General features: G+C 42.0%; 1 long non-coding RNA gene across 3 annotated transcripts in view; it reads right to left on the reverse strand.

Annotated features, from left to right (window-relative positions):
• Window positions 1–26,180, reverse strand: part of LOC131202100 (uncharacterized) — a 186,695-nt gene that overhangs the window by 97,801 nt on the left and 62,714 nt on the right. For 2 of the 3 annotated variants that reach the window (XR_009156057.1, XR_009156055.1), the window contains exon 1: window positions 21,465–21,697. The exons of the other annotated variant lie outside the window; for it this stretch is intronic. This is a non-coding gene — a long non-coding RNA (uncharacterized LOC131202100). Of the gene's footprint in view, window positions 1–21,464; window positions 21,698–26,180 lie in introns of those variants that run through there. 3 annotated transcript variants of the gene reach the window in all.

Here is a 26,180-nt window from a genome sequence, read left to right on the forward strand (position 1 = left end):
TCACACCATTTCACCTTCAATTTCACATACGTATAATTGCTCTTTGCAGGTTAGCATACGTTTGCAAACAGTATACGTATAATTGCTCTTTGCAGGTTAGCCTTCATTTAAAAACAGCTATTCATGGAAGAGCATCATATAAAATAAATCCTGATCTTGCTATAGCATATAAAATCAATAGCAGGGGAATCAGAAGAAGGTTCTTCTTATAGCAACTATCTAGAAGGACAGATGAGACTTTTTAGCCAGGCTCTTTTGGGGGGGAACATGTTAAAAGCACAGAGAACCTCTTCCCAATATTAAGGACATAAAAGAGGTAATCCTAAAAATGATTTTCTTCAAAGAAGATTTCAGGACAAGTATGAGCTTGCAGAAATCTGGGTAATTGCTTTATTTCAAGAAAAGTCTTGAACATGATCTACAAAGCGAGGGTGGGCAGCTATGGCTCTTTTACAAGCTGTGGACTTCAATTCCCAGAATTCATGAGGTAGCCACAAAGGGCCCATAGCTTCCCATCCCTGGTTTATAGGCCCAAATCTCCCTGAACTTCCAAAGGTTTGAGCTTGGGGCCTTTTAGTTGCAATGCCTCCTCCCACCAGAGGTGTGTTTCAAAATTTTTTACTACCAGTTCTGTGGGTGTGGCTTGGTGGGCGTGGCAGGGGAAGGATACTATAAAAGCTCCATTCCCTCCCCACTCCAGGGAAAGGTTACTGCAAAATCCCCATTTCCTCCCAATCAGCTGGGACTCGGGAGGCAGAGAATAGATGGGGGCAGGGTCAGTCAGAGGTGGTATTTAGCGGTTCTCCGAACTACTTAAAATTTCCGCTACCAGTTCTCCAGAACTGGTCAGAACCTGCTGAACTCCCACTTTTGAACAACGGCTTTAAGAGCGCTATTTTTTTACAGTGATGGATTTTATCTATAACTGCGAGCTAAACAGCATTTTTAAAGGTTTAGAAGCTGAGACGAATCACCAGTTTTCAAATATCACAGATTTCTGTCTCGGTTCCAACATTAGCTTCCTGAATATTGACACCACTACTAATATCAAAAATCAGGATCTCTGAATGGTTTTTCATGAGGAATAAATCACTGCCCGCCAAGAGGAATAATTTAAAAACTAACTCCAGCTCTTTCTTCTCTAAACAAAGTTTATATATGTGAATGCTAAGACGGTTTATTCTCTGTCTAAAATGCTTTTCTCACCAAACTAAACAAAGAGATGTTTTTACTTCTAGAGTGACTAAAGGGTTGCTTTTCTTTAAAAAAAAAAATAATCTGTTGGTTTTGGCTGATGAATTCCCGTGTGGGGAGATCCATTCTGCCCACAATGAGATTCCATTAGAGATTCCATTTGTGTCATCAGAGGTCACTACAGCTCAAGTCTGTGCTTTTTCTTCACGCATAGTAATGCAAAGTGATTTCTGAAGTGCTTTGCTGTCTAGAATACCTTGGGGCCTATAAAGAAATAAAAGGCCATAATTTGAGCAGTAATAAGTAGGGGGAAAAATGCTGCCCTTGACCACTAGGTATCTTTTAATGATCTGTTATTATGGCAATGGCATGTCCTGTTGGAAGTAGGAAAAGTAATGTTGATATGGGCTTGCGTGCGCCATCCCACTCCAATTTTGACGGTATCTATAATGGTCACATAACTCACCCGTGCCACAAACCACTGACCTTTATCCTTAAATATTTAAGTTTTGTCAATATTTTAAAACTCCAGGGGGAAAATTCTTGGAAAGTGAATGTCCTGCTGATTTTTTGGGGAGGTTCCTAATAACACGTTAGTATATAAATATCCTGTTTTAATAAACATTATATATTACACAAGGTTGACCAAAAGAAAGAGGGTTGAAAACATACCCGTTCACACAAAACAATGTTTATAGAATTGTATCCTGGCTGTAATCACTTACTGGAAAGCGTAAAAATCTGAATTTTTATATTTGTAATAACATCCATATACTAGTTGACTAAACATCTTTTTAAAGTGGATGACATTTTTGGATGCCAGGCTTACCCTCTGGGTCATGCATTAGGCTTAATGGCAAGATTTAAGGGAACCCAGCAATATTTCTCAATCCTTTCCAAGTCTGATTGCCAATAATGCATATGCTGATTGCACAAATTCTTTCAAAGATGATGAAAGATGATGAGACTCCTAGAGAGGCTCTGCAGGCTGGGGACAGCAAAAAATGTCACTTCCTGTCCAACCAGAAGTTGGCAGATGGGCTGTTTCTGGCCTCCAGAGGGCCTGTGGGAGGGTGGGGAAGGCAGTTTTTACCCTCCCCAGACTCAGAGAGGCTCTGGAGCCAGGTGAGAGAGAAAAACAGGCCTTCCCCACATCCCCCCAGGTCCTCCAGAGGCAGGAAACAGCCTGTTTCCTTACTTCTGTTGGGCCCAGAAGACCCGAAAATCAGCTGGCTGGCACATGCATGTGTGCCGGAGCTGAGCTCACATGCCCACTGATATGGCTACGTGTGCCCACTGTGGCATGCGTGCCATAGGTTCGCCATCACAGGTCTAGTACCTAGGTTTGCCCTAACATGCTTTTGGTTTTCAAAGGAAAACCCTGAAGTAGGAAGAGTTGAAGTTTACACATGGAGAAGAATCAAATCTGACTGGAATGGAACGACTGACAGAGGGTGGTCACTGTTGTGAGTCCTCATACATGAAACCACAAAAGTATCTACTGGCAAGAAAAAACTAACGCATCCATGCATCAGAAAGCAAGCCTTCTGTTTTACTGTTAAAGGAATACATTCAAGATGTATCTCAGGTCTTTTGGCATTCTACCATGTCAGGAACCAGCCACCTTCTTCCAACATCATTATTTTGCATTTTCCCAGAAAATAACACCTCCCTGGATAATAAGCCCAATCAGGCTTTTGAGCACATGCACTAAAATAAGCCCCCCCCCCAAAAAATAAGCCCTCCCTGAAAATATTTAAATGCATGCCTAGCCGCTCCTCACCATTTCCTCTGCTTAGGGTTAGGGAGACAGAGCTGGAAATCAGGTAAGATGGCAAGAGAAGCCCCGTCTTGCTCCACCCACCCCAAAATAATAAGACCTCCCCAAAAATAAGGCCAAGCGCTTATTTCGGGGTTCAAAAAAATATAAGACAGGGTCTTATTTTTGGGGGAAACATGGTATCACATGATCTCATAAGACTGAAAGATCATTAAGGTCTAAAGAAAAAAAGACAGGATTTAAATCAAGGCTGTTGAAGTTCATAGGTGTTAAGTTATGAAGGCTAAACACCCCGATTTAAAACAAGGTATCTGATACTTTCAAACCCTATTTTAATGGCTCATCATGGGTGGAGTGGTGTCTGATAAACGCACATGTCATAACATCCAAATGTATGCCCTTTGTGCAGTACTGAAAATTGCTGCAAATGGTGTAATTTGCATGAATTTGTTCTGACTACTTGGATACAATAGGCTTGTGAGAATAGACCACAATAGAACGGTGGATAGATGGACAGCCAAGATCCATTAAAAAAAAAAAAGAACAAGAGAATTTTCTTGGCCTGATATAAAGAATGCCTTCCAAACCCATCCAGATCAGCCAACAAAATTAATTATCTTCCCGAGTAGTTGCTGAATAGTTACTCATTTTCTATACCCAGCACCTAGATTGGAAGATTTTGGTGTAATGTTTCCAATTAGACGGGCAACTTAACTCCCCTACTTCATGCTGTCAATGAATGTTATTACTTCTATTAACACCAGATGCAAATAATTTGGTAAAAGGGTAGAGGAGAATCAAATTAAGGGCATAGGTTGCATGTGTTTTTTTTAAAAAAATCATAAACGTATGCCAAGTTTCAACTTCTATGTAGCGCATGTTATTCTGCCAGTTACCAGTAGTTATTGTAATTATCCTGGTTCACATGGAATTCTAATATCTCAGGGTCAGGATTAAATGTACGGTTCTTCTATTTTGCTCAAGCTGTACTTCTAGATCAATTACTGGCAGGTAATTATAATATCATATTCTCTGTGGGCATATTCATATATAATGCAACTTGAGTCTTCAGTAACCCTTAAGATGGGCTGATGGGAGGCTGCTCCTCATTTAACTTGCATTTTTTAATTAGAAAATCACCAGAGAATGGTTATCCCACAAATCATTTTAAAAACAGGGATGGTTTTCAAAGCTGCTCATTCACAGTTCAACCATGAGACAGTAAGTGCTCACAAGTGCCGTCCATGTGTCACCGCAGGCCTCAAAGGATCACAACTGGTTTTCATATTCACTTAGCAATACCTACCAATCAGCCAACCAGGCGCAGTCCATAAGCCATATTGGTTCTCCAAGGAGGTGCAAATCTGCTTTTGCAGACTATCTTGGAGAATAGAGACCATAGATCCCTGTACCCTACCAAAGGATCTATATTCCTCAATTTAATGAATCTTAAAAAGTGAGGTCTCCTTTGGTTAAATTCAATTTTGGTGTCTTCATCAACAGATCTACCCTGTTTTCTTAGCCATAAATACAGAAGTGGCTTGCCATAATATTCTTCCAGGAAGTTTTCGATCTTCTCAGCCCAGCCTATAATCCCTAAATTGTTTCCCACCCAAAATCAAACCAACTCTAAATCTGTTAAATGTCTTTGAGATCAACCAAGGTCAGGTAACTGCTGCCACCTATCTGGACAATGGGTCTTACATCAATGTTTTAATATGAATAAGAAAACGAAAGCATAACTTTAAATTTTGTTTGAAGATAGATAAAATGTTGTCCAGTTTTTGTAAGAAAATTAATGTGTGTTTCAACCTAATACGATGCTTCCATAACTGACTCCAATAAATGCTATGTAGTTTGGGTATATAAATAAACAGTTCCTTTACAGATAGTTGTATATAACGATCTCTGTAGTTTTCATTAGCTTTTATATAAAGATTACTGAAAAGGGATGCGGTGACTCAGTGGCTAAGATGCTGAACTTATCAATCGAAAGGTCGGCAGTTCAGCGGTTTGAACCCCTAGTTCTGTGCAACGGGGTGAACTCCCGTTACTTGTACCAGCTTCTGCCAACCTAGCAGTTCGACAGGAGGTAAAAAATGCAAGTAGAAAAATAGGGACCCCCTTTGGTGGGAAGGTAATAGCCTTCCGTGCGCCTTTGGCGTTTAGTCATGCTGGCCACATGACCACGGAGACATCTTTGGACAGCGCTGGTTCTTCAGCTTTGAAACGGAGATGAGCACCCGCCCACTAGAGTCGGGAAAGAATTGCACATATGTGCGAGGGGAACCTTTACCTTTACCTAAAGATTACTGAGTGAATAATTGCAAAGAACCCTATCTATCAATCTTTAATAATTGGAGAACCGGAAACATGGTGGCGAGACTGGCTGGAAAATAGCAGGCTCCGATGAGCCTTGCGAAAATCCAGCCAAACCGCTGTTGCAGGGTCTTCAGACCAGATCCGTCTTGTAGGGACGGGGAAGGAGAGGTACCTCGGACGACCAAGAGGAACAGGCAAGTTTCTTGGAGGTTGGAGGAAACTCTTCGATCTGGCAGCGGCGGCCATTACGACCGTCATGAAGCTGGGGCAACCACAATAAGATTTGTGCAGGAGTGGTGTTTTGGACAGAGTATTGGTACCAGGTGAGTGAATGGTCAACTCACAGGTAAAAAAAGAAGCATTTGAAATTTTTTAAAATAAGTCCCGGCGAGGAAATAGCAGCTAATTGGCGTTGGGGAATGTTAATGGAGGGAGAAGAACAAAACGGAAGTTAAAGCACTAAAGCCCTGTAAAGGAAATTTTTCAATTGGATTTGAAATTGGATTTTAAACTGGAATTGGGAGATATAAAATTAAGAAGAGAAAGAAGAAAATTGAAAAGCATTTGATAAGAGGATTTAATACACAAATTGGATATTTTGCGACTTTGTTGATTTGAAACTTGTGGATTGGAGAGAGACATCTGCTGGCGGAAAAAAGCACTACAACAAACAATTTGAAATCCAGAAAAAATTACAGTGACCTTAAACTACAAGAGTTGTGAGAAGTTTGAAGGAGGATTTGTTTTCTTTTAAGCTGTTTGATCTCTCGACAACCAAAGGAGGTAGAAAATAACAAAACTGTAAACTGGAGTTAAAAACAAACCAGAACATCAAAATGTGGCAGGAACTAATTGAGATGGTCAAAAATGATGCATGTATCATTTAATCTTGATAGAAAACAAGAAATTGTGTGAGAACATATTCAATTGGATAAAGAGGCTAAGAACGAGAAGCAAGAAAACAGCACTGAAGATAAAGACATTGATGATGAAAAATTAAATGATTATATTGGGAGAAACAATGAAAAAAAGAGAAGGGATAGGAGGAAACAACCTACAAAAAGAATCAAACTAAGGGAAGAAAGGGGAAAAGGCTAGAAGAAAATATTTTTAATGATTACACTGGGATTAACAGTGGGAAAAATAGAGAGGATAGGATGAAGCAAGAGAGAAAAGAAAAGTGGAAAGGATTAGGCACAAAAATGTTAAATGATTACATTGAGATCAACAGTGGGGAAAGAAGAAAAGTGAGAGGAGAAAAGGGGAATACATCAGATGGGAACTTAGGGCAAACTAGATGAGTAAAGGATTTAAAAGTCAAAGGAAGGATACAGAAAAAAACATAATAATTATAAAAAAAAGACAAAAAAAAAAGATTCAGCAATGGTCATAAGTCTGAACCAATTGCCGAGCCTCTGAATTTTGATCACGTGATCAAGGGGATGCTACGAAGGTGGTAACTGTGAAAAACAGTCATAAGTCACTATTTTCAGTGCCGTGGTGGAACTTTGAACGGCCACTAAATTAAACATTGTAAGTCAAGGACTACCTGTATTCCCCACCCCCCTTTTATTGTGGAAGATATAGCAAAACTAGATTCCCAACTACATCTTCTGCCTATCACAACTACGTGTGCATTATGCATGTGTGTAGTTACACATCACTTACCCTTAATCTAAGCATGCAGTGCAACCTGACAGACGCTTTACAACTCCCATCTTATTTCAGGAATCCCAGAGTAACAGGAGGGTTCTGTATGACCAAAGCTCCACCCATAGTGAATGCAAAAAAGGGAGTAAGGCTTTGATTGCAGCTGCCATCTTGATTTTTTTTGACACACGTTTCCCTCCCCCCACCTCCCAGAATACTCTTAATAGATTTTGTTGTGTCTATAAGGCAACCACCATAAAATCAGGGGTGGGCTTCAAAAATTTTAGCAAGAGGTTCTCTGTCCGAGTGCTGGGTGGGTGTGGCCACAGCGGGCGTGGCCTAGTTGGCCGCCTGAACCACGGCAAGAGGAGGTTTTTTGCCCTCCCCGGGCTCCGAAAATGGCCTCCCCAGGCTCTGGAGGCCTTCTGGAGGCTGGAAACAGGCCCGTTTTGTGCCCTCCCCGAGCCTCCATGTGCACCCTGCACTTACCTGCATTCAACACGGGCCGCATGGGGACAGCCAGGAGTGGGATTTGGGGGTTCTCTGAACTGCACAAAATCTTAGCTAGATGTTCTCCAAACCCCTGCGAACCCCCAGCAGCCCACCCCTGCATAAAATGTTCTGTACTTTGCTCAGCAGAACTCAGTTGGGAAGGGCAGAGTTGCAACATGCAAAGCCACATCTGGTGTGGACTTCACACACTGATGCTCCTTTAATTCCAGTGCACCTGTAGCAAACCTATCTGAGGACCTCATCAATCTGTGATCCTTCCCTTTGTGCAATAGAAGCCAGATAAATCCACCGAACCTTTCCTGCACAAATAATTCATTTCAGTCTTAAGAATTAATCCTTTAGCGCAAAGAGCCCAAGATGCTCTCATTGTTTGCAGCTTCGTCATGCTCCTCCTTTGAGGGAGAGCTGTCATTTTGCCAAGGCCTCTTTCGTGCCAAAGTGCTGCGTGTTTTTCCATTTATATTTCTAGCACTCCTTTCCCACCTTGTGGGATGAAGAATAATGGATCTTATCGGAATTCTATTTTCTCTTGCTTGCCCTCTGAGAACTGTGGCTTATTTTTCTTTTCTTCTATAAAAGAACAAGTCCTTTATTTCATGCTTTTGTTCTGTTGACGCATGGAAGGAACAGGGATACTCACTCGTTTACACATTCAGGCACCATGCATGAAAAAATTACCCAACTTCTATAGCAATAGCACTTAGACTTATATACTGCTTCATAGTGCTTTACAGCCCTCTCTAAGTGGTTTACGGTGTTACTATATTTCTCCCTACAATCTGGGTCCTCATTTTACCGACCTCGGAAGGATGGAAGGCTGAGTCAACCTTGAGTCTGGTGAGATTCGATCTGCCAAACTGCTACCAACCAGTGACCAGCAGAAGTAGCTTGCAGTACTGTACTCTAACCACTGCACCATAAGTTCTATGAGTTGAATCCCAACACAACAGCCACATATGGGGTAAACTGCACTAAAAATCATGTTGATCCCTTCTTTCATGCACCCTTCCTTCCCTAAACTCTCTTTTTCCTCAGCCATCAATCAGACTGAAAGACCAACTTGGAACAGGGCAAGGTTCACATCTTACGAACACTCATGGGGCCTCAACAGGATTTCCATGATCCCTTCATAGACCTCTAGGCTTCACCATGCAAAGCTGTAATCTAGCACAACCTCAAAGACCATCTGGGAATCTATACCAAACGTAGGATCTATGGATCACAACAAATAAACTGCTTCTCTGATTTCTTAAGCATACTTTTCTCTGAGACGTCAATCTCCAGCAAAATTTATCTACTGTATATAGCTGATTTTAGTACTGTGTTTCCCTGAAAATAAGACCCTGTCTTATATTTTTTTGAACCCCAAAATAAGTGCTTGGCCTTATTTTCAGGGAGGTCTTATTATTTTTGGGGTGTGTGGAGCAAGATGGGGCTCCTCTTGCCATTTCCAGCTCTGCGTTTAAATATTTTCGGGGAGGGCTTATTTTTGGGGGAGACTTATTTTAGCACATACGCTCAAAAGCCCGATTGGGCTTGTTATCAGGGGATGTCTTATTCTCAGGGAAACAGGGTAGTGAAGGGTAAAAAAGGAGAAGGCCGATCAATCTGTGTAGTTACTTTCTCCTGAGTCGCTGGGAAAGGATATGCCAGCACTCCAATTATTTAAAAACAAATGAAAAAGCAGCAGAAACAGATATATATATCAAAGCAGCCTCTGAAATATCAGGAGGAATCTGATAACACGTTGGGATTTTTGGCTTCCATAGACTAGCACAGCTGTCTTCCTACAACGTTGTTCAAATTTACAGTTTAACTTAACCTCATGCTTTCTTTCCTTAAAAAAAAAAAGTTTAAAGCTTCTATCCCAAGGAATGAATCATATTCAGTGAAGCTTACTTCCAAGTAAACTGCACTCCAAGTAAAACATATTAATCCTTCTATTCTTTTTTTCAGTTTCAACTTCTACAGCTTATTGTATATCTAAAAACCAGAGTTACTGTAAATCTGACTTATTACTAAGCCAATTTTTCTTTCTTTCTTTTTTTTTTTTAAAAAATCCTATTAAATACCTTTAGAATCTAAAATTAGGTCTGAAAAACATTCCAAAAAAATATTGCCAGAAAGGACAAATTAATATTAAACATTCATCAAATTAAGACATATACAATTGGATAAGTAACTTACAAAAAAATCATTTCAACTGGAAAGCAAAGAGGGTAATAGAAGCTGAAATCTTTCTCCCAAGATCTGGTATCAATTATGAGAGATTTATGCTCTTATATAAAACAGGGCCTATTTGTTTTGAATTAGTGTTGTGATTAAGTTGTCAGAACGGAGCATAAATGCAGAGGTGAACTGATTTGCAAAATGGCATTTTTATAAATTATGCAAGTATGGTGATAGCGATGGTACAGGCCCTGTCTGGGTTTTTAAAATTGTAATTGCACAGAAAAATAGATCTAACAGAAGACGCTGTGGGAGAGGGAGGGAGGTCAAAAAAGTCAAAATGGTAGCTGCGATTGAAATTCCACCTCTTTTTTATGTACCTCACATGAGCAATACATGTATGAAAGAGGCAAACTTTCCATTGCGGACTTTCTCAATTCCTCTTCTTCCCATTGTGGATTTCCTTGGGAGCTGAACATAATTTTTATTATTATGCTGAGAAAAACCGGCCACATGGATAAGGGAGCAGTAGACTATTTAAGAGAAAACCAGAAGCATTCTTTGAAAATAAATGCTGGATTTTTTTTAGGCCTGCCATGTTGTCTGTACAGCCCAAACAGTAACGCTCCCAAACAGCATTTTTCACTGCAGTTACAGGCACAACAAAATGCAAAACAATAATATTTGGGCTAAATCTCCACGCTACTTTTAATTCCAGCTATATTTATCTACCTGTGGCTATAATTCTAACCAAAAACAAAAACCAACCAACTACCAAACTTTACCAGCATGAAGATAATTAACGATAATAAATATAGAAAGAGAAATACATCACCCACCTATTTCTGTGGCCAACTACATAGGGACTTCCCTCTGGGAACAGCTCCAATTATGTCATATTTCCAAAATATACCTGCATCACTGCACAAGGCCTGGTCCAATGAGGTATCCTGAGCACAGAAACCCAAACTCCCATCAAATACTCCTATCAAATCAATAACTTATTTAATACATTAAATAAGTATTAATGTACTTTAATATGGCATTAAAAGGAAAGGCTCATTTATGGACACTGCAAGGCAAATTAGAACAATAATCCTTGATAGCCGCTAGCAAATCATCAGATTCACTTCCTGTTCTTATTCCACATACCAAAAATTATACCTTTGTGATCCATCATATAGGATGGATACCTTGGTTGTAAGCCAAGGTAGTCCTTGGCTTACAACCATTCATTTAGTGACTATTCAAAGTTACAGCCACACAGAAAAGTGATTTAAGAACAATCCTCACACTTATGACATTCACAGCATCCCATTGGCCAAGCGATCAAAATTTGGGTGCTAGGCAACCAAGATGTATTTATGGCAACTGCACTGTCCCAGAGTCATGTCATTGCCATTTGCGAATTTCTCGCTGGCTTCCGTCAAGCAAAATCAATGGGGGAAGCTGGATTCGCTTAATGACTGCATGATACACTTAACAACTGCAGTGATTCCCTTAAGAACCATGGCAAAAAGGGTCATAAAATCGGGCATCACTTAACTGCCTTGCTTAGTTAGCAATGGAAATTCTGCTTCTAATTGTGATTGCCAGTCAAGGATAGAGTTGGGAAGGCCTGGGGGGAAAAAAAGGAAAAATTGGGGGGGAAATATCATAAAGTAGGGACCACGGTGGCTCAGTGACTAAGATGCTGAGCTTGTCGATCGAAAGGTCGGCGGTTCAGTGGTTCAAATCCCTAGTGCTGCATAATGGGGTGAGCTCCCGTTACTTATCCCAGCTTCTGCCAACCTAGCAGTTCGAAAGCAGGTAAAAAATGCAAGTAGAAAAATAAGGACCACCTTTGATGGGAAGATAACAGCATTCCCTGTGCCTTTGGCGTTTAGTCGAAGACAGAGACGTCTTCGGAACTGCGCTGGCTCTTCGGCTTTGAAACAGAGATGAGCACCACCCCCTAGAATCAGGAACGACTAGCACATAAGTGCGAAGGGAACCTTTACCTTTATCTTACCTTTATCTTACCATAAAGTAACTTTTGGTGTGACTCTGGGAGTGGATGTGGGTGTTACTAAAATCTTTTAAAATATCCATGATGTACAATCACTGAATCATTGCAGTGGCAGCATCTTTGAAAGAGGTGAAGAAACATCTCCACATTACCTCAGCTTCTCTTGTATGGAGGCTTAAAGCTTCCAGATCTCTGTGGTATTGAGTTGGTGCTTCCCAGAGTTGGTTCTGAAATTTCAATATTTAGCACCTTTTCTGTAGGAAGCAATAAAAATCTGAGAGTGATGTGATAAAACCAACCAGAATTTTCAAGACCATTTCATTCAACTGTTAGTATTCCATTAAATTTTCATGACTTGATTTTGGTACCGTTTTATAACTGTTTTGCCTTAATACCTATAAAAAATGATATTAAAATGCTTGAAAATCATAATTAAAAATATTTAAATATTATTTTAAAGCTGCATCTTGAGAACATATTTTATGCTATGTTTTAGGGGGTGTTTTTCACCCCAAAATCCTGAGTGAAAAGTTTTTAAAACTCTCTTTTAAAAACCAATAATTTGATATGTGAAATACATCAAATTATTGATACAACAGAGACTATACAACATTGCAGATTTAATAAGGAAAATATTTGCCTCTTACTTCCCTTTGTATGTACTTCTGCCCCATTTTCTCATAACCTACATTTGTCCCATTGTCTCATAACCTACAACAATAATGCTAAATACAGAGAAAGCACAGGTAGTCCTTGACTTATGACCACAATTAGGACTAGATTTTCCATTGCTAAGTAAGGTGGTTGTTAAGCAAGTTGACCCAATATTCTAACTTTTGCCATGGTTGTTGTGTGAATATTGCAGTTGTTAAGTGAATCACACAGTTGTTAATCAAATCCAGTTTCTTCCCAATGATGTTGCTTGTCAGAAGCCAGTTGGGAAAGTGGCAAATGGCGATCACATGATCCCAGGATCTGTGTGATCTGCACACAGCTGCAATCATCGTAATGCCAAATGCCCCAAAATTGATGAAGTGACCATGGAGTTGCTGCAATAGTCATAAGGGCGAGGACTCGTCATACGTTATTTTTTTCCAGTGCCATTGTAATTTTGAATGTTGGTTAACTGATTGCTTGTAAATCAAGGACTACCTGCGTTTCTTAAAAAAATCACCATAGCAATCACAGATTAAAACACAATTTCTAGGCAAGCTTTAGTGGGAAAACTGCAATTTTATGTACATTCGGTTTTCGTGCTTTGATTCTTGAAATAACCAATGGTCAATGAAAAAATGGTGGATGAAAAACCAGAAGGACTACCCTATCTGGATAAGGATTTGAGATTGCAATGTGCTTTGACCTAGCAAAAGACCATCAGTGATTGCCACTCTAAAACCACTTTGAGGAACTCAAAAATATGTCCTTTATGACATCACAGAATAATTGTAGAATGATTCCAGAAGTTCTTGGAATATAATGCTGGTTCCGAAATACAATAACAACAACGACAATAACAACTAACATTCAACTTAGACTACTGTATTAGATAGCCATCAACTGACATCCATAATCGAGTCTCGAATTATAGTCATAATCGTTGTGGCCGTTAAACAGGTCACATTAAACTGGACCCGATTTTACATCATTTTATGCAGTGGTTGTTAAGTAAATACGGTGGTTGTTAAGCAAATCAATTTTACCCAATGGGCTTTTTTTTTTTTACTGGAATCCGGAAGTGAATGCTGGAAGTCGTCAAAAAACCTGTTGAAAATCATGGTCATTTGCAACTGAATCACTTTTACAATAGTTTGCAGCAAACTATTGTAAAAGTGATTCAGTTGCAAAGTGCCAAAAATGCAAGCGCATGACTCTCTCTCTATCTCTCTCTCTCTCTCTCTTTCTGTGTGTGTGTAGCTGTTGTAACTTCAAAACTGGGTCATAAGTAGCTTTTAGGGTGAATCCATTGTAATCTCAAATCGTCACTAAGCGACCTGTTGCAAGTCATAAACTACCAGTCTGGAGACATGGGTTCAAAGCCCCCACAAGAGTTCCCTAGGTATCTCTAGGCCAATCATGTTCCCTTAGCCCTACTTCACCAGATGCAATAAAATTAGGAGGTAATTGATACTTTCTTGAACTCTCTAGGAGACACACTTACAATAATTATCCAGAGCAAAATAAATAATAGCTTAAATAATACAGGAATATAAAGTGTTGTATTTTGTGGTTTACATTTGTTTACAACTTGAAATGTAACAGAAGACTTATCTTACAAATCATAAATTTATCAGTATTACAGTATTTGCCATATTATTAGCTAACGATACTATGAAGAAGAGATGGTAGTTTAGTAGCCTAACTTAACAATTGATATATTTACATGTATTGTGCATATATAGTTTTTGAATGTTGTATTATATATAGATTCTTAAATTGACTGGATTTAAAAAAAAAGACATATGGCAACCTAGGGGAATACAAAAAAATGGAATTAGTTTATCCATTTCTGGGGGTGTCCATGGGAAAAAGATTTGTCAAAAATGTCCAAAAAAAATGGTGCATAAGCGTACCAACATGCCTACCGTCCCTGTCCTACTGTCCCCATTTATTTCTTTCCTTAGCCTGTATTCATAGTCATGTTTATATTTATATCTGTTATCTTACATGTTTGACAAATAATAAATAAAGATGGCAGCTGTGATTTATCCATCAAGCTGAACCACTGTTTTTAAATTTTAATTTGGCTTTTCTCCTTCTCTTTAATTCACTGAAAAGCCTAAAAGCAAAAAAAGTGATTTACAATTAGACACAAAACATAAAAGTGCAATTTGTTGAAAGCAGAACATCTCATACAGCCCAAGCAAACCAGGATGAAGTCACATATCTTTATCCTTGTAACATAATTAAGTCTGACTTAAATAAATCGACTCTGAACTAGGATCCCCCCCCCCGCACACCTAACCTTCCTAAGAAACTACCAGTGTTGCAAAGCCGTCATCTGTCAAAATAAGGTTTCTGATGTGTCCTTTCACCAATGCATACCTGAATGATACGTTGCAAACACACTTACACACTGAACACCCTTCTTGGCTGAAAGGGGCCCTCCCTTCTTTAGAAAGAGGCCTTCGGGGCCGCTGAACAGAAAGGACTACCTCAATTAAGTTTGACAGAAAGCTTGCAAGAAAACTGCACGGAACTTAAAAAATAAGAAGTCAGATGAGAATAAACGGAGCTCAGAAAGTGAACCTAAACGTTCTCAAACGCCATGGGAAGAGGGGGACCATCTCTTAGCGCAGGATACAGAGAAGTGGGGGGGGGTGTCAGAAAATGGGAAAAACATGCACAAGAAAGAGGGCGCAAAATAAAAATCAGTGAAATGTTAGATCTTTCTGATCCCCCAATATCTCTTAAGCTCTTTCTGAACTGACTGAGTACAAAATCACTATTTATATCTTTAGGAGCTTGACAATTTGTTTTAGCAGCAGCCTATTTTTCGTAGTGTGGGAGCAAAGTCTGTTGCCTCTTGGTCAGAAAAGCAACCAAAAGTTTGGGAGATCAGAGTCAGAAGTGGCATGAACCGTGAGTGATATAATTTGCGAACTGCCGATGCAACCCTCTGGGTCTGAATACACACCCAAAGGTAACAATCATTGCACAGTCATCCTGGATAATCCGCCCATGGAGGCCAAGGCAAAGGGCCCACCGTGAGGACCCCATGGGATGAAGTATCTGTGGATCAGCCAGTAATTGCACCACTGTGGAAGTTCTTAGCAGGAGCTACAAATGGTGGAAATTCATCGGTGCCCTCTTTGTATTACTAATTGGCGAAAGCTTGGCTTCCACAAGCATGTTGATACAATGGTCCAAAAAAACCCCCATAAAACCCCAAGATGGCACCAAAGACGATGGTATCTAAGCTCTGCTCTTTGTTATGTGTGCCCTGAAGCTTTCTGCCATACGTTGAAAATTCCCAGGGCTTAATGGTAATTTTAAAGTCATTTTGTGTTTTACTGGACTGGACCATAAATCAATCAATCAGTCAATCAATCAATCAATTGTTGCATCTTTCTGGACTGTTAATTTCAACACTGTAGTACTTATGAAAAAAATTTAGGTTGCTATGAAACCACCCTTTCTGGGCTGATTAAATCACAGGAGCTACGCCCATCCTAGCCAGCAAACGTTAGGATGAAAGGATAAAAAAAGAAGGAAGGAAGGAAGGAAGGCAGGCAGGCAGGCAGGCAGGCAGGCAGGAAGGAAGGAAGGAAGGAAGGAAGGAAGGAAGGAAGGAAGGAAGAAAGAAAGAAAGAAAGAAAGAAAGAAAGAAAGAAAGAAAGAAAGAAAGAAAGAAAGAAAGATAATTGCTTTAACGACATTTTGAAATTCCCCAGGACGGGCCCATTTCTTCACCAGCTCTGGAATCCAGTTTCCCGTTGCTGATGCATTTGGGCTCCCTTGTTACCTTAGCGGGCCGCAGTGTAGCTGGCCTGCCCCATGCAGCACACTGCATCGTACCCCAGGGTTGTTGAGACGAGACGCCCGACGCCCCGTTTTGCTGTTCTGAAGGCAGGCAATGAAATAGCTGCAGCGTGCCAGGACAAGAAGCACCGGCCGAGTTGCCTTGGCAATGCCCCAGACGCTGCTTTTTCAAGCCCACTGGAGGAGGAGTGGGTGGGTGGGGGACAAAACATGGCTGTCCTTCAGGCCTGGAAACATTGGCAACCCCTCCCTTCATGTCGCTGGGCTTTGCCTCATCTCTCCTTATGCAGCTTTGGTTCATGGCCACTTTTAAATCTCTTCGATTGTACCAACAAGGCAAAAATACTTGAAAAGCGAAAGGGTCTGTCAGTCTTTTGGGAACCTGAATGAGGAACTATTCCTCTTAGTTTGATTCTTTTCTTCCTAATGCTTCTTTACTTACAACATCAACAATGCATCCATAGCAGACATATTTATTTGAGGTTGATTTTCCTAAATCATTATTAATTGATGTATCTGAATAGCTAATCCAAGAAAAAACTGGCTATCAAGGTGTAAAAGAGAACACGCAGACATGGTTAACTATATGTTAATTCCATTTCCTTTCTCTGATTGTCTATTGTTTAATATAAGAAGCAGGTTTTACAGCTGTTAATCTACAGACGATGTTTAGCTTTATGCCTGGTTTTTTTTAAAAAAAATTAAACAAGAAATATCTGCCTAAAATCCCTTGGGTTGGGGGCTTTATAAATCCAATCATAAAATAAATAAGCATATAAATGCATCAATAATGAAGCCTCGTTCTCGCAACAAGCCCCTTTTAGGCTTCTAGAAGGAAGCAAATCCACAAAAATTTCCCAAATAAAATTGCTGCAGCAAAGTTCACGACATATTGCTATTTGAACAATTAAACCACCAACAGTATTCAATTGTACATCTAAGGCAATGCTGCACGATCTGCCTTAAAACCGGATCACGTGACTAAGAACCAAACATGATACTGGTTTTATACAAAACCAAAATGGTTGGTAAATGAATGCAAAACCACTTGGGTCTTTTCTTCGTAGAGATGGAGAGGTAATTTTTGAAATAAATGGCGACATGTTAGTTCTGACCCTTCTTTTAGGTGCCCACTGAACAATTTGGAGGAACATTGTTGTATTTTGGGAAACTATCAAGGATTAGACAAAGCAACGTCAATCCTTGGTATACGGTATGTTCTTTAGAAGAATATCCCAAAACGACAGGCTGACCATTTGCCAAGGTCTTTCTAGGTGGTTAAAATCCACGGTCCAAAGATTTCCTCATGTCTTTCTTCCAAGTTTTAACCAAGTCCTATTTGCCTGATTTTTTTAAAATCAGCCAAGGTAGCTAAGAACCTTTCCCTTATAGTAGCCAGCTATTTTATAAAAGCTATGGACGGACAGAAACCTGGATTTCCCTGTGATATTCTCAAAATACCAGCAGGCACACTGCTCAGCAAACTGAATCTTAATCATTTCCAACCCAAGCCTAAACAGACTGAGATTAATGTAATTTATTCCTACATCAACATGTAACGAAGAGAACCATTAATACCTTGTTCTTTACTACTGCAGTTTCCACTTTACTTTCAAAAGCTAATTCATTAAGCTGAGATTTGCTTGCTGTGTCACAAACTGATGTGGATTTGTGTTTTGAGATGCTGTGAATTTGTGCAAGATCTGGAACATTTTTCAGACAGCGATTCAGTGGCTCTACCTTCTTGCTTTTATTATTTGTTGTACCAGCGACAGCTTTATAAACACCCATAACAGAGCAAACCCCTGTTTGTAATTGGACAAGGATGTCTTATCGTTCTAATCATTCAGCAAAAATTGTACTTGGTGCCATGCACAAAATGAAAGCTCATTGATAAAAATAACACATGCTTCCCATTTTCTCTTTGGATTTACCCTAGGTAGACTTGAGATAGAGTGCCAAACCATTCTTGTCATGCAACGAATACAATTGAATCAGATTTGTGCCTGCTGATGGTTAATTCCCTTTTCACACTGATCACATAAGACTGGGATAAAAGATCCCATAAATTCTTTGTCTGACAGCAAAAGAAATCGTTCAGACGGACTTTTTCAACCTGGGAACACATATTCCATTTTGCATTCCTTAAACACAAGATATAAGATCTTTCCCATTCATAGGCGTCCATTACAAGCTAGCATGACCTTACACACATTCATATGTCATTCCAAACGTTATATGATTCTCATGATGTGATATCATTCCACCTCACCCCACTAGACATCTACAGATTCACGGCAATACAAGGTGATTCACTCAAGGAGAATATAGGAAAAACCAATTTTCAAAAATTATTCTATTTTCATGCGGTTTAGAAGGACGCCAAAACCCAGATCTCAAAGCTTAATATTGTTGAGAATGTGCATCGTGTATAATAGTTTCATGTGGCATATGCTTTTGCTAATGATAATTTAAAAATGCGTTCTTCAAGAAATTCCACAGAGAAAAATATTGGTAATAAAAGAGCATTGTTTTAAGAATTCCCCTTGCTTTCGATCTTACAGCTCACAGGGAATAACTAATTTATTTTAGCCTAATTGTGGAGAGTTTCCTAGGTATTCCCTGTTCTGAGAAATGCTCTGGTTGCATGCATTGCTCTATTTTGTGTGCCTGGGTGTCCCTCTGTATATGTGTTTGTGTGTCTATATTTTTGCCCAAAAAAAAAAGTAAAAAGTAAAAAGTAAAAAAGAGGAATGGGCTGATGATTAAGAGATTTTTTTAAAAAAAATAATAATCTCCATTTCTTAATTTGGGAAAAGAAGGCAGTCAAAGCTATGTTGCATTTTATTTAACAAAAGTATGATTTTCCTAATAATTACAACTTGTATCCATTGTCATTAAAATATACACACCATTTGTGCAGCATGGTCAGGCTAGAGTTTATTAATGTACAGCGCCTTGTTCCTTCCTACGAGGAACTGAAATTACATGTGCCGAACAATTCTAGGCACACACATACCAGAGAGATATTCAACCATGTACAACTTGAGAACAGGACATGCGATTCCCATTAATTGTTGTAGGAGCTTTTTTTTTTTTTTTAAGGAAGCCTTTTTCAAACCCAAAGTCCTATTGATCACTTGATCAAAAGGAGAAACGAGCGACTGAATGCAGATCTCCTTTAAGGTAAATTGATGAAGAAGTTGAAAAAATCAATCGAATATGTGTTGTAATATATTTTGTACCGGTCATTTGACTACAGTGTTATGAACGAATTAAAAAATTGATTTATTTCAACTGGTATAATACAGGGAGCCTTCGTGTGTTTGTAGGCCTCATTATGCCTAGTACCTTTTTCTCACAGAAATCTTTCTCCCACATTGCCCGAAAGGACAACTTCTGAAATATTGGCAGGTTTTCATCAAGGAAATAGGTTTTGTATTCAATCTATTTCCTTGCCAAACCATTGTACAAGACAAAGCCATTTTCAAAGCAGTGCAGAGCCCTGAAACAGTTGTACCTAAGCCTAAATCTCACAAAATTATACAATTAAAAATTACGCACACACATACTCATATATATTACACACAAAAATAAATATATGTAATAAAACATAATGGATGGATAGATAGACAGGTAGGCAAACTGACAGATACTATATCCTAATTCCTGATTGTAAATTTTCTTATTTTAAATGTAGGTAGGATTCAGTTCCTAAAAAATATATGCAGGCTTAATTTTTTTCCCATTTCAATAGTTTTGAATGAACTGAGACAGTTGCTGGAAACTTCAAATTTTATATAAAATAAATCCTAGTTTTTGTTTTGCACAGCTTTTACAAATGCATAGCATACGCTTCATTATATTTCTTGCCGAATCTAGCCTTACCCCAAAATTAAGATTCATTGAAAGGACTGGTCTAATTATTCTTTAAAATATCTCCAAACAAAATATTTACTATCACAAACAACAGGAAGTGTACTACTCCAAATATTGAACAAACAGCAGTAAGTTTTTAGATATTCAGGCGTCAGCAATGCATCCCATTTTTTATAATTAAAATATGCTGATACTACAAAGAACTAAAAAGTCAGCAAGATTAAAGAATACCTAAACTTTTACTACCTTTATCCCAAGAGGATGTGTTATCTTGATGGCCAGCTAATAATAATATGACTAACAAAAAATATCCTTCGCACAACAGCTGTGATTTCAATTTTAGATACTACTGAAAGAATACAGAGGTACTACAAACTATCACCCTGTCACACATGGGTTTAAAGCAATCTCTGCATAAAGTACTTTTTAACTAGATACCTTCTACTCCTTTACAATTTAATATTTTTGAATTTCTAAAATTAAATTTAGTAAATGCAAAAACAGCTGCATCAGTCATTAAAAAAAAAATCTCGTTTTACCAGGCTTGATGTGCCAAGCTAAAAAAAAAAAATCCAGTGTACAGCAATTAATGCTGATTTTTTTCTTTCAGTCTATACATTTTATATATTAGTTATGCCTTGTTTTGCACATATTACATTCACTTACACTTTTTAAAAAAAAGCTTAGATGCTTTTAGTAATGATCACATCCATCTTCTTTCAGCCACTAATAATGTGGCACACAGATGTACGTGTTAGTGTCCTTCTCAAGGAAAGGTGATTGTCGTGAAATTATATTCCCGAAGAAACAGAACTGAATGAAATTATCCTTTCTATTGCAAAAGCCTATATTTGCATTTTATTCTTAAAACAGAAGAAAAGCTCCGGATGTGTTTAAAAAAGTAAGTTCTCTATTGCAGCCATCACCAGCTGGCACAATTCAAAGCAGTTTTTCCTACCTGGGCAGAGAGATCCATTTGCTAAATGCTATTTTCTTCAACAACTCTCCACCGGGCATTTATACAACAAGGGAATCAAGAGGAGAGGAGGAGGATGGCAAACATAAAATAAGAATATTTTTTTTTTAAAAAGGGAAAGGAAATCTGCAGCGGCCTCAAGGCTAACTCTCAAGAACGAAACCGTAGTTGTTGACCTTTTGCGGCATTTTCATAAAACTGAAAGCTAGCTGGTTTTGAAGCAAGGTTGGCACAAGGATGTACCCGGTGCTAAGAATAAAGAGCCAGCCTTTTTTTCCTATGGGGTGGGTGGGGGAGAGGATGACTGGGAGGGTTACTCGCCCTCAAGATCCCAAGGAAATCTAATAGATCCCTTTTCTATTTGTTGAAACTTCCTTTTTTTTCCCCCCCCCCAGGCTCGGAACGGGGCTCCGCTCTCTCGGCGGGCAGTGTCCTCGGGGAGAAATACCCGAAGTCCATCAGAAGCGGTTTAAGGGAAAGAAACCGAGGCTTACCTAGGAGGAGGAGGAAGAAGAAGCTTGCAGCCGCGGGTGAGGAGCCGCGAGAAGGGGGCCGCCCGTCTTGCAGCCTCTGCGGGTCTCTCCGGCGAAAAGCAGAGGCGAGAAGAGCGGCCGCGATCGCGCCGGCGTTCTGCAAAGCGGACGCAGGCCTGCAGAGCAGGCAGGCAGGCAGGCAGTGCTGACCCAGCAGGACTGTGCAAAGCCTCTTCAGTCCCCTGCCACCTCTTGCCCACCGCTGCCCACTCCTCCTCTTCTCCCCCCACCCCACGACACAGCCAACTCCCCCCCCCCCAGGCTGCCAGCTCCCGGCAATAACAATAGGCGATGCAGAGCGGGCTGGCATGAGAGAGAGAGAGGGAGCGCCGGAGGAGAAAGGGAAAGGCGAGGGAAGCGTGCGTTAAGCTTGTCTGGCAGTTAACAAGTCTTGAATGAAGAATGTTAGCAAACAGACAAACAGCATGTCTGATGCATGCTAATACCCTCCGAGTCACCAGTGACAGTTTGAATAATGCAAGAGGCGGGGGGGGAGGGAGGGAGAGAAATGAAAGAAGGAAGGAGAAAGTAAAAGGGAAAGAAAGAAGAGGAAGGAAGGAAGGAAAGAAGGAAGGAGGGAGGGAGGGAGGGAAGGAAGGAAGGAAAGGAGGGAGGGAAGGAAGGAAGGAAGGAAAGAAGGAGGGAGGAAAGAAAGAAAGAAAGAAAGAAAGCAAGGAGGGAGGGAGGGAGGGAGGGAGGAAGGAAGGAAGGAAAGAAGGAAGGAGGGAGGGAGGGAGGGAAGGAAGGAAGCAAGGAGGGAGGGAAGCAAGGAAAGAAGAAGGGAGGGAAGGAAGGAAAGAAGGAGCGAAGGAAAGAAAGAAACAAAGAAAGAGAGAGAGAAAGAAAGAAAGGAGGGAGGGAGGGAGGGAGGGAGGGAAGGAAGGAAGGAAAGAAGGCGGCTGGGAAGGAAGGAAGGAGGGAGGGAGGGAAGGAAGGAAGAAAGAAAGGGAAGGAAGGAAGGAAGGAAGGAAAGAAAGAAAAAGAAAGAAGAAAGGAAGGAGGAAGAGAGGGAAGGAAGGAATGCCCTTTCTTTATGCAATGCCTGTAGAAACTTTTCCCTACGCCCATTTTGCTGGACAAAATGGAATCACTGCCCTGCCTAGACCAACTCCGGGAGGGCTTAACGCGGCCGGCTCCCGCGTCCCTTCCTTCCCCGCACCGCCTCCATTCTTTCTAGAAGGGGGCACCTGCCCTCCCCAACCTTCAGCCGCAACATCCCCGAAGGGCTGGCAAGCCAGGCGGCCGCGGGTGGGTGGGAGAGAGAGAGAGAGAGAGAAACAACACCCAAGACAAGCTCCGGGCAAAGCGAAGCGAGACCTTCTCCGCGCTCTCCCTCCTCCCCACGTTGCCCCGAAAACCCAGAGCCGGCTCCCGGCTTCGGGATGCGGCGCCCGGCTCGGTGTTGTGTTTGTTTGAACCTTCCGCTGCCCGCCCTAACACGTGAACCCCAGTCAGGACGGGGAGCCGGGACGGGCGTTGGGGGCGTCCACGGCCGCGGCCAACGGAGGCGCGCGAAGGGAAAGCGCCCGTAAAAAGGGGCATTCCCCCCCCCCCGAATATATATATATATATATCAGGCCGGCTGGAGAGTCACGCAGCCCCGCGGCTATTGCAAGCCGTTCGGCCAGGACCCCTCAGCGGGCGGCTGTGGTGTGAAGAGCAGCAGCCACCCGCCCGGCTAACGAGCCCCGCGCACGGCCCCGGCCCCGAGGCCCAGGCTGGCGCAGCCGAGAAGGGTTGGAGCCGAGGATGAACCAGGCCTCCTCCCCCTCCGACGCACGCACGCACGCACACACCTCCGCCTCCTGCCTTGCACACACACACACACACACACACACACACACGGCGCGGTCCCGAGACAGGGCGTGCAAGAGACGCGCCGGGCCCCGCGCCCTCCGGCCGGGGGTGGGTTCAGTCGGGCGGGGTGCATTTTGCGCGCTCCTTGTGGCCTCCCGCGATTTGCAGCGGCGCTCCGTGCGGACGGGAGCAGGCCGTGCCAAGGCGGCGTTGGGCGGGGGGGGGGTGTTTGGGGAAGGCAGGCGGCTTTTCCACACGTGCGCGCTCCCGAGCGCGGGAGCCAGATGTTAAAAAAAGAGGAGGAGGAGGACGGTCGGATTCCGCTTTCGACACGGCCTCGCCTCTTCCTTCGTGGGGCTGGGAAAGGGGGCCGGGAGAGAGAGAAAGGAGTGTGTGTGTGTGCGTGTCTATGTGTGTGAGGGGAGGGAGGCCCGCCTCGCACACAAAGACCCCGCCGGCTTGGCACCCGGCTTGGCGGGGGCGGCGAGGTGGCATCCCCGTCGGAAACTGAGCCCGAGGAGGGGGCGCTGTTGCGGCTCTCCGACGCCCCCCCCCTCCCCACTCCCCGTCAAAACGGGGCCAGCTGGCTGCTCGCCCGGCGACGACTTCCCCCAAAAACCCCGAGCTTTGTGCTTTGCTTCGCTCAGCTCCGCTCCCGCTGCCGGCCGGGAAAGGCCGCACCGCCGTTGGCAGCCCCGGGAGAAAAGGCCCCTTCAGGGCAGGCGGTGGCGCGCGCGGCGCCTCGCCTTCGCCGGCTTTTGCCTAAAACTTGAGCTCCTTTCCCACCCGGCGGCTCCCCGCGCCGCGCTTGGGAAGAAGAACCACTTCCTGGCCCGCTGGAGCTGCGAGGGCGGCTCGTGTGGGGGGACGGGACGGGGACGCTTCCTTCTCAGGCTGCCTGCGGCCCTCAGTCCCAAGGCCGTCGCGGAGCGGGAGCGCGCGCCGCCTCAGAGACCCGCCGCCTCTTCTCTCTGCATGGGGGTGGGGGGGCGTCTTTTCGGCCTCGCCGGTTCAAGTTCAGGCTTCCCGGCCGAGCCAGGCGGGGCTTGGGAAAAGGGAGCGCCGCCGGCCGGAGGGCCGGCCGAGTTCAAGGGCGGCTTCTCGAGTCTCCTTCAGGAGCCGAGGAGAGGGGGAAGCGGCCGCGGTGTCCGCTCCGCCTCGGGCTTGCTTGGCTCCTTGCGGGCGCGCGGTGGTGCCGGCCCGGCTGGGTGCTTCTAAGGCAGCGAAGCTCTTTCGTGGGTTAAAACGACAGGGAAGGCCCGGGCAACTTTCTTTTCCTCTCCTTGCACTGTTGCACGCAACAAACACACGCCGGTTTCTTGGTGTGCCTTATTTTGGCACACGCACCTCGGTGTTTTCTCCCCATCCAACTGTCCTTGTGCGTCACATCTCGCCATTTCAATCAACCAATTGAAACCCCACTTTCTTCTTATAAATAGATAGTCGATTTTTCTCGATTAGTGGATTTGGGAATGAATGGCTCAGGCGCACGTTGCACCCGCATACACACACACACACTGAGACACACAAACGCACACACTTGAAGCAGTCAAAGGCTTTTGAGCCTTGATTAATTCACCGGACCTTTTTTTTTTTTTTTTTTGAAGCATAATTTCAGGGTTCGGTCATGGGAACTTATTTTGGGCAAGCCCCTTGGCTAGGCGGGGTGAGTAAATTAAAAAAAGGTCCAGTGGGATTCTATCCACGTTTATATAGAGATCACAGAAGTGAGTGTGGGATTGTAACTCAAGGCATTGTCGTGAACCGTGCCTAAGATTTGCACTTGGAAGCATTCACTTGCGAGAGTTTCTGTCACTTCTCTGGCTTGGCAGCCCTCACTTTTGGTGCTTGATAATATGATAAATTTCTCCCTCTCATTTCTCTGGGCAAAATTCTCCTTAAAAAGTCCTTTTATAAAGAGAGTGGGAGATCAGGGCAAGGCTTAATTCGATGCACATTTTCACAGCAAGTCACAGAACCCAAAACTACCAGTTCTTCCCCCCCTCCAATTGTCTGGCCCCACATCCACCTGCAGTGCCCTGCTGAACATTAAAGATCTGGCAACTTTTGCAACCAGAAAACTCAAATTGCAACCCCTGGCCTAAACATACACAATGTAGCCCATCTAACAACTAGCATAGAAAAGGAAATTTAAAACTACAGCCTGACGGCAGCACAATGTCTACTGTCTTTAAAAAAAAAAAAGGCACTTTGCCAGCTATTAAAAAAAGTCTATCTTTGCAATTTGCTTTTCCATGAAGCTTCCTTTGTTTGTCTATTTTTTTATTTCTCCTCGATTTTTTTTCTTTTTAATTCCTTCTTTCAAGATGAAGACTGTCCACAAGTGTTTTCAGTATTTTTTTAGAAGGTGGAACATTTTAAGGCCATTTAAATACAGAAAAGGTTACTGTGTTATATTACATTTTCCTACATTCTGAAATGATTATAAACATACTGGATTATCCAGTAAGTGATCTATATGATTATTTCAGCTGGTTTGCTGTAGATTTCTAGCTTTAGCTTAGGTGACAATGTCCACTGACTAATTCAAATCCACAATTTTAGTGGAACTGTTGTGAAATACTGATTTAATTTTTGCAAATGATGGAAAGTTGATACTTTATTATGTCACCTTAACTACATGCAGTCCCAATACGATTAAATAGCTAATATTTGGAAGTTAATTTATGAACATCTCTTATCAATTCACTGTGACATCAAATATAAAACTTCATAGCAGGACAGTAAAATAAAAATATTTGCACTCTTTCACGTCTTCTAAAACCTTAAATTAATCCTAGAATTTAGGATGGTAGGATTACAAAAATGTTTTTTTTCAATAGGAACTGTTACTACACAATAGCATCCATTCCAAACTAT

The sequence above is a fragment of the Ahaetulla prasina genome, chromosome 7 (assembly GCF_028640845.1).
Source record: "Ahaetulla prasina isolate Xishuangbanna chromosome 7, ASM2864084v1, whole genome shotgun sequence".
Classification (NCBI taxonomy): Eukaryota; Metazoa; Chordata; class Lepidosauria; order Squamata; family Colubridae; genus Ahaetulla; species Ahaetulla prasina.